Genomic DNA, 8581 nt, shown 5'->3' with positions numbered 1-8581 from the left:
CCTCCAGACAGACTCTCCCTCAAAAGAACCTGACTGAAACAGTAATGAACAGAAACAAACATTTTATTGCGAACCAGACATGAAACGTGGGGGGTGAAACTTGGACGGGGGCTTGTGTGAGGTGGGTAGGAAAGGACTTATGAAATTTTGGGGAATGTCAGCCTTCTACTGCTAGAGCAGTCTGCAGGGGTTGATTGAAAGTTTTAACGGCCCTTGCCGCCCCTCCTTCTTTGGACTTTGGGTGAGGGTGGTGTGGGACTTGGTGGCGGGTGAGGGCGGTTACAGATAGACTGCAGCGGGGCTCTGTCCTCCTGCCTCCGGTCTTGCAGAACATCCACAAGGCGCCGGAGCGTGTCCGTTTGCTCCCTCATTAGTCCAAGCAGCTTTTCAGTAGCCTGTTGGTCCTCCTGACGCCACCTCTCCTCCCGTTCCATGACTGCTCGGTGCATTTGTGACAAGTTCTCCCTCCACTGTGTCTGCTGGGCTGCCTGGGCTCGGGAGCATCCCATTAGTTCTGAGAACATGTCTTCACGCGTCTTCTTCTTCCTCCGCCTAATCTGCGCTAGCCTCTGGGAGTGTGCTGACAGGCTGGGTTGGGAGACAGTCGCAGATGTGTCTGTGTGAATTTTAAAAAGGGAGTGAATTCCTGAGACAGATAAATGAAATTGTATACAAAGAACCTAGTCTTTCTCTGTGAACAAGACCATGCACTGAACCTCTCACATGCGCACTCAGGACAAGGTCGAATTTTCGGCCGTCGCCTTCAGTGCCTGTGGACTTGCGGAGGTCTTGGAGTGTTCAGAGAACTGTGGCTGGAGACCTGAACTTCTGGAGCGGGCAATAATGGTAAGCCGCAGACTTGTGGCTGCTTAAAACTCCAGCAGTAGCACTGGCCTCCTTTCACATTGAAAGCAATGCCAGTCTCTGCTGCCAGCAATCAGGACAGCATCAACTCTGCCCCTGTCCCACCCCCTCGCGGCTGTCCCAGGGAAAGATCCCTGTATGCTGCCCCTCTCCCTCCACCGCGTGGCTGTAAAGCAGTCCCAATACTAACATTCCCCTCCCTAATTCAAAGCAGGGCGTCATGAGCGACATCACCCTCCTGAGGATCCCGGACACCCAGAGAGAACGCATGCTGCGGGAAAGCATGCAGAAACCGGGGCCGTGTGCCGCTATGTTATGTCGTGCGATGATCCCGGAGTACTTGATTGTGGCGTGGAGGGGACATGTCTGCTACCACGGAGGGCCCACTAAGATCGCCCTACCCCGGAACCTGATCAACAGGCTTGAGCTCTACCTCCACGAGACCTACGAGGAGTTCTCCTACGAGGATTTCTCGTCGATCCCCGGCCACATTGACCGGATTTTCGCGTAGGTGCACTGGGACTTTGGAGTGGAGCGTCTTGGGCCTGGGAATCATGTAGTAACGGACATTGTGAAATTTTTTTAAAATACTTGGGACTAAATTGAGAATAGCCTAAGACAGAGAAATCATGAAAACCCATTTGTTACCTTTGTAAATATTCCTGTTTTGTACCTGATTATTTTTTTACTAGTTTACAGCACTTTTATAAATATACATTGTTAATAGTATAAATATTACCGTTCTGTTTTAAATAAATGTTTACATGTTTACAGCACTTACTGCTTGATCCGTCCCCTGATTCTGTGTCCGGGGTAAGGGATGGGGACGGTTGGTAGGGGATCTCGGTAAGGGTGATGAAGAGCTCCTGGCTGTCGGGGAAATCAGCGGTGCCAGCGCTGTCGACTGCCTCGTCCTCCTCATCTCCTTCCTCCTCTTCCCCGTCCGCTGAGGAACCGGCCGCGGACAATATCCCATCCTCGGAGTCCACGGTCAGGGGTGGGGTAGTGGTGGCGGCCGCTCCCAGGATGGAATGCAGTGCCTCGTAGAAACGGGATGTGTGGGGCTGGGATCCGGAGCGTCCGTTAGCCTCTTTGGTTTTTTGGTAGCCTTGTCTCAGCTCCTTGATTTTCACGCGGCACTGCGTTGCATCCCGGCTGTAGCCTCTCTCTGCCATGGCTTTGGAGATCTTCTCGTAGATCTTAGCATTCCTTCTTTTGGAGCGCAGCTCTGAAAGCACGGACTCATCGCCCCACACTGCGATGAGATCCAAGACTTCCCGATCAGTCCATGCTGGGGCCCTCTTTCTATTGGATTGCACGGCCATCTCTGCTGGAGAGCTCTGCATAGTTGCCACTGCTGCTGAGCTCCCCTCGATGTCCAAAGAGGAACTGAGATTCAAACTGCCCAGACAGGAAAATGAAAATGAATTCAAATTTTCCCGGGGGTGTGGCTGGTCAGAGCATCCGAGCTCGGACTGCTGTCCAGAGCGTCAACAGAGTGGTGCACTGTGGGATAGCTCCCGGAGCTATTACCGTCGATTTCCATCCACACCTAGCCTAATTCGATATGGCCATGTCGAATTTAGCGCTACTCCTCTCGTTGGGGAGGATTACAGAAATCGATTTAAAGAGAGCTTTATGTCGAACTAAATGGCTTCCTGGTGTGGACGGGTGCAGGGTTAATTCGATATAACGGCGCTAAAGTCGACATAAAAGCCTAGTGTAGACCAGGCCTAGGACACTAAAAACCCAATCAGATTCTTAAAAGCAGAACTTTATTATAAAGAAAAAGTAAAAGAAGCACCTCTGTAAAATCAGGATGGAAGGTAATTTTACAGGGTAATCAGATTCAAAACACAGATGCTTCCCCTCTAGGCAAAACTTTAAAGTTACAAAAAAACCCCAAAAAACAAAAACAGGAATAAACCTCCCTCTTAGCCTAGGGAAAATTCACAAGCTAAAACAAAAGATAATCTAATGCATTTCCTTCCTATTACTTACAATTTGTAATCTTAGATACACCTCTACCCCGATATAACGCGACCCGATATAACGTGAATTCGGATATATCGCGGTAAAGCAGTGCTCCAGGGGGCGGGGCTGCGCACTCCGGTGGATCAAAGCAAGTTCGATATAACGCGGTTTCACCTATAACGCAGTAAGATCTTTTGGCTCCCGAGGACAGCGTTATATCGAGGTAGAGGTGTACTTAGTTCAGGTATGGCGTTAGTAGATGTATTTTCCCTGCCCTGGTTCCTTGCTGTCCCGGAGAGAACACACAAAGAGAGCACAAAACAAAAACCTTCCCCCACAGATTTGAAAGTATCTTCTCCCCTTATTGGTCCTTTTGGTCAGGTGCCAACCAGGGTATTTGAGCTTCTTAACCCTTTACATGTAAAGGAGGGATTTTATGCTACCCTTAGCAGTATGTTTATGACAACTTGTGTGAATGGGAGTGGAACGGGCCTAATATAACTGTTTACCATCTTTACTATCTTCTGTGTATTTTCTTACAACAATCTGTTGCTGTCTGAGAAATGTAAGCTCCATTCAGATTCCCAGCATATACCATTTGGAAAGAGAGGCATTTGTTTAATTAAGCATTTCAGCATCTATTTTCTTTCTATTCACTTCCAAAAGGCTTTGACTGCTGTACACCTCCATCGCACATTACACAGTCCCTTCCACCTATGTACAATCCCACTGTCGCCAGCGCACAATACTGCTACTAAAACAATACTGTATGAATAGACATTTGTTTATTCAACAAATGTCCCAGCTTCCCTCCATTTTTAAAAGCTCCAGGTAACCGAACATAAATGTCTCTCTGCCACAGATGTTTATTCCATTCATCTCAGATTGCTGTTAATAGCTCCCCAGTCACTTCCTCTACCATGGCCAATTAAACATAAGCTTTTCCCACACAGACTGGCTATTCTAACTCTCTTTTCATCCTGCTGCTCCTTATCATTTTATGGGTGGGTAGGGCCGGTATTAACAAGTAATGTTTTACTGCTCTTGGGGTGCCTGCTGAAAACATTTGGGCTCTAATAGTTCTCAAAGTTCAGCCTCCTGTGCAGCATTCCAGTGGGTGGCATTACACCACTCGTGAAATGTTTATTAATTATATTGACAAACCACAGATCTGTGTTTATTTTTATTACAGCAGATCCTAGAAGCACCCATCAGGGATCGTTGACCTATGGTAGGAGACTCTGTACACATACAAAGAGGATTCCTGCTTTGAAGGCTTATCATAGAGGCGGACTCCTTGAATTAAAGAATTAGCGGGTGCTTAGCACCCACCGGCAGCCAGCTCCCCCCAATCCCCCAGTGCCTCCCGCCCCACCGACAAAAGCAATCAGCTGTTTTGCGGCGTGCAGGAGGCTCTGGGAGTAGGGGGGGCGGTGCGTGCTCAGGGAAGGGGGCGGAACTGGGTGAGAAGACATGGGGCAGGGGTGGGAAGAGGCAGGGAAGGGGTGGGGACTTGGGGGAGAGGTGGGAGGGGAGGTGGGGCCTGAAGCAGAGCAGAGGGTTGAGCATCCCCCGGGCCCAAAGGAAGCTGGTGCCTAGGAGGTTTACTCTCTTGGTTTCTAATCAGATGGATGAAACAAACAGATGAGAGCAGGAAAAGGGAAATGTAACAGTGAAAGAAGCACATTTTTCGTACTAAACAGTAGTTTCAGCTCACCCTCTGTCTAGCCATGATCAGGCTGTCAGGGTTTGTAGATATTTTAGCAGAGATGAGCCTGAGGAGAGATTTGAGGAAGGATAAAGTAGTGGCTTTACTGATTTCCTCATACTCCTATGAGATTTCCACATGCACACAGGGCAGCATGGGAGAAAGCCAGATGGTGTTTGAAGGAGAACGATGGGAGCTTGGCAACGTGAAAGTGGGGGTTGCTGTAATAATATGTTCATACAGCAACAGAGAAACAGTAAGCAATTTATCTTAAAGATAAGGAAAGGAAAATATGGATGACTGGAAAAAATGCCTGGTCTCACTTCATATTCAGGGCAAATGAGGAGCATAAGGAAAAGATGTGATATGTCTGGTAAAGATTGCACCAGCATATAATGAATATTAAGGAGAAATTATATATTCTTTATACTATAAGAAAATGTCATTTAATATTGAGTCTTGAAACTGCAGCACCTAGGTAAGATCTTATGACATTTTCACCATGATTTATATAGATGATGGAGGTAATTCAAAGACAATTAGTCAAACTAAGGGCCACTAAAATCTTCAAAGGAGGAAATATATGCTGGATTTTTCATCTCTCAAAACAATCTGTTAAAATGTTCAGAAAGAGGTCACTTCCGTATGTGCTTGTATTAAGGTTATACACACTTGATGACTTAAGCCTACGTGTGGGTATTACATCACTAAGTGTATGTGTAGGGTGACATCAGTACAGGGCCGGCTCTAGGATTTTTGCCACCCCAAGCAAAAAAATTTTTGGCTGCCCGCTGCCCCCACCCCTGGGCTCTCAGCCCCACCCCACCCACACCCCCTGCCGCCCCAGCGCTGGGCTCCCTCCCCCACCCCACCCACAACCCCTGCCGCCCCAGCCCTGGGCTCCCCCCACCAATGCTGACTCCGCCCGTTCCCCCCTCGCCTCCAGCCAGTCTGGCGCTGGCAGGGTCGGGGTAAGCAGTGGGGCTCCTGGGCCGCGCCTCAGCCCAGGGTCCCTTCAGCCAGGGCTCCCGCCTCCAGGACCGGCTGGGACCCGGGAGGGCAGAACTGGGGGACCGCCCCGGCAGGGGGCTGAGGAGCCGGGGCAGGGTAGTCCCAGAGGGAGTGGAGGCTCGGAGAGCGGGAAGCGGGCCCCGCACGGCAGCGTACCGCCCTCTATGGCCCCGCTGCTGCTGCTGCTCCTGGCCGCCCTGCCGCAGTCCCTGGGCGGCTCGGGCTGCTTCGCCCAGCCCTGGCTGTGGTGCTGGGGGGCGGCCACCCTGCGGCATCTTCAGGCGGCTCCGTGTGCCCCGAGGGGCGGCCCGCAGTCCGAGTGTCCCCCGCTAGGAGCCTGCTCAGCCCAGCCACAAGGTGCGGGTGCTGCTCCCCCGCGCCGTGAACTGCAGCGGCCCCAGGGCAACGCGCTGCTGCTGCCAGGGCCGGCTCTAGGCTTTTGCTGCCCGAAACAAAAAAAGAAAAAGAAAAAAAAAAAGACGTCCAGAATGTCGCCTTTGAAAATGTGCCGCCCCAAGCACGTGCTTGGTTTGCTGGTGCCTAGAGCCGACCCTGCATCAGTAATATCTATTGTACAAAGGGAGGGGATCTTGAAAAACTTGGCATTCAGAGAAACACAAGTTAAGAAGTTTCTCTAAATAATCTGAACATTCTGAGTCTTTCAAAACATCCCAGGAAATGTTCTTAAAACAGTCTATTTAGTGAGACTTGCAGTAATTCCTTCTTCCATTCTGACAGCCTGTGCTTGAACAAGTACTCTCCTGGTATTTCACCAAATTTGTTTCTGAGAGTGATCAATCTCCAGGAATGCAGAGAATGTGCAAAATTTAAAAATCATGAACTAATCAATCAGATGGCAGTACCTGAACTCACTGGTGAATAAAATTAAGATGTCAATTAACGAGTCATTTCCATGCTTTCTATATGTAATGTAATTGTGGTGGGCTGGTTGCTCCACACAGGTAGATGGAGGATTAAAGCAGCCCTCAGGGAGGCTGTGCAAAACCCAACCAGTGGGAGGAGGGCTTGTAGAGAGCCAGTCAGGAGAAGGTTTGTTGGAGCAGCCAATCAGGACCAGGGAGGGCCATATAAGAAGGGCTGCTCAACAGAGCAGAGTCAGTCTCTTCCTGGAGTGTAAGGGAGAAGGACTGGCTGCCTTAGAGTAGTACCTTAGATAGAGCAGGGCTGGGCAGGGTCAGGAGAGCAATAGGGAGCTCCAGCCTAAGGACTGCCAGACTGAGGACCCAGATACAAAGGGCCGGGAAGGTGCTAGGGCTATGGGGAAGTGGCCCTGGGAAATAGGTGGTGGGAGTTGGAGGAGCAGCAGCACGTGGCTGCTGGCTATAGGGTCCCTGGGTTGGGGCCTGGAGTAGCAGGGGGGCCCGTTCCCTCTCTTTCCCCCCCCACCTGCCACAATGGCGGTGGCCAGTATTTGAACTGCAGTTTACCCCTTGAGGTGAGGGGCTAGACCAAAGGCCACAGCAGCGGATGGACTAGAAACAGCCGGTTCCCCCGGAAGGGGGAGAAAGTGGAGTGGGGGCTGTGCCCAGAAGAGGATGCCGTGGTGCGGGGAGCGACGCAGGTCTTAGAGGTGGAGCAGAAGTGATGGCAGTGAGACACCACTAGAGGAAGGTGCACCGGCAACCAAGAGCTAATTCCTAGCATGACCAGCAGGCGGCGCCGCGGTGGTGAGTCCCACCCCATCATAGTGATACAGATATAGATATTATTGCTTTCTGCATACGAACATGCCCGATCTTCCTGTTCCCCCTTTCTTGTTGAAATGTTGCCAACTTTTGAGATTTTTATTGTTAATATTGTGATTTCTGGTGTTTTTCTGAAAACACCATTTCCTGGCGGCAGGTGACAGCTTTTTTTAAAGGGTATTTCTGTGACCCAGGAACCTCTTGGTGGCACCTAGCAGAGGGCACAGGGAGCTGGGGGGAAGGGGCACAGGGGTTATTTTGTGCCAGGGATGAACTCAGGCACCTCTGGGCTTGGCAGTTCATAGCCCTGGCACCTCTGAGCTTGCTGCATTATGAATGTAAAAGAATTGCTTGAGCCCCAGCAGCTTTTTAATTACAAATTAAGCACAAGGGGGCATACACTTTTACAGGGATCCCTGGGTCAAATATATGCACAATAATTCACCAAAATGTAAGGTTTCTACTGAGAGCCAGTAGCCCATTGGTCATCATGTGACATGTAAGTATGGAGAATATTTAAGAAGTTATGTAGCTACACTGGAAATTATATTCTTAGAGCCTTGAAGTGAAAGACAGATCGCTAGGAGGTGACTTGCCTTGGACAGAGTCTGTTCAGGCAGCGGGTAGTAGATGCTTCTCTCTGTGTCTGTTGTTTGTGTATTGTTTCTCACAACAGTGAGACACGCTCTAATCAAGATTGTGAAATTGACAAAAGATCAGAAGGAACATACAGCAGGAGGGTGTCCAGTTTATGAGTAAAGATGAAAGGGCTTTTTTGATATATATGGGGATGCAAAAAGAATACCGTGTGTCTTTTATCTAGGGTACAAGCTGGCAGCATGTTTGGTCTCATGAAAAAAGGATCACATCCAGGCTTGGTTGAAAAAATGCTGGAAGGACTCTGGGTCCACTTTGCTCTATATGTAGGATTGGCAGAATTTATTTTTTTTTTAAATTTTTGACAGATAATATTGATTACAGTCTATACTTGTTCATTAGCCCGATCATTTATAAGCCGACCCCCCCTCCCCCCAGATGGTTAGGTAAAAATAGCAAAAACTGTATGACCTTTTCATAAGCCGACTCTATATTTCAGGGGTTGGCAAACTTTGGCTCCTGGCCCGTTAGGGTAAGCCGCTAGTGTAAGCCGTTCCCAGCCAATGGCACTTCCCGCAGCTCCCATTGGCTGGGAACGGCGAACCGCGGCCACAGGAAACTGAGGGGCTCCATGCCTGCAGACACTCCAGGTAAACAAAATGACAATATATTAGATATTCAATTCAATGATCTAATTTTGGTGTAGATCCGTTTATAAGCC

Source organism: Terrapene carolina, unplaced genomic scaffold (assembly GCF_002925995.2).
Source record: "Terrapene carolina triunguis isolate 2854851 unplaced genomic scaffold, T_m_triunguis-2.0 Scaffold136, whole genome shotgun sequence".
NCBI lineage: Eukaryota > Metazoa > Chordata > Testudines > Emydidae > Terrapene > Terrapene triunguis.
Note: the sequence above shows the minus strand (reverse complement) of the source record.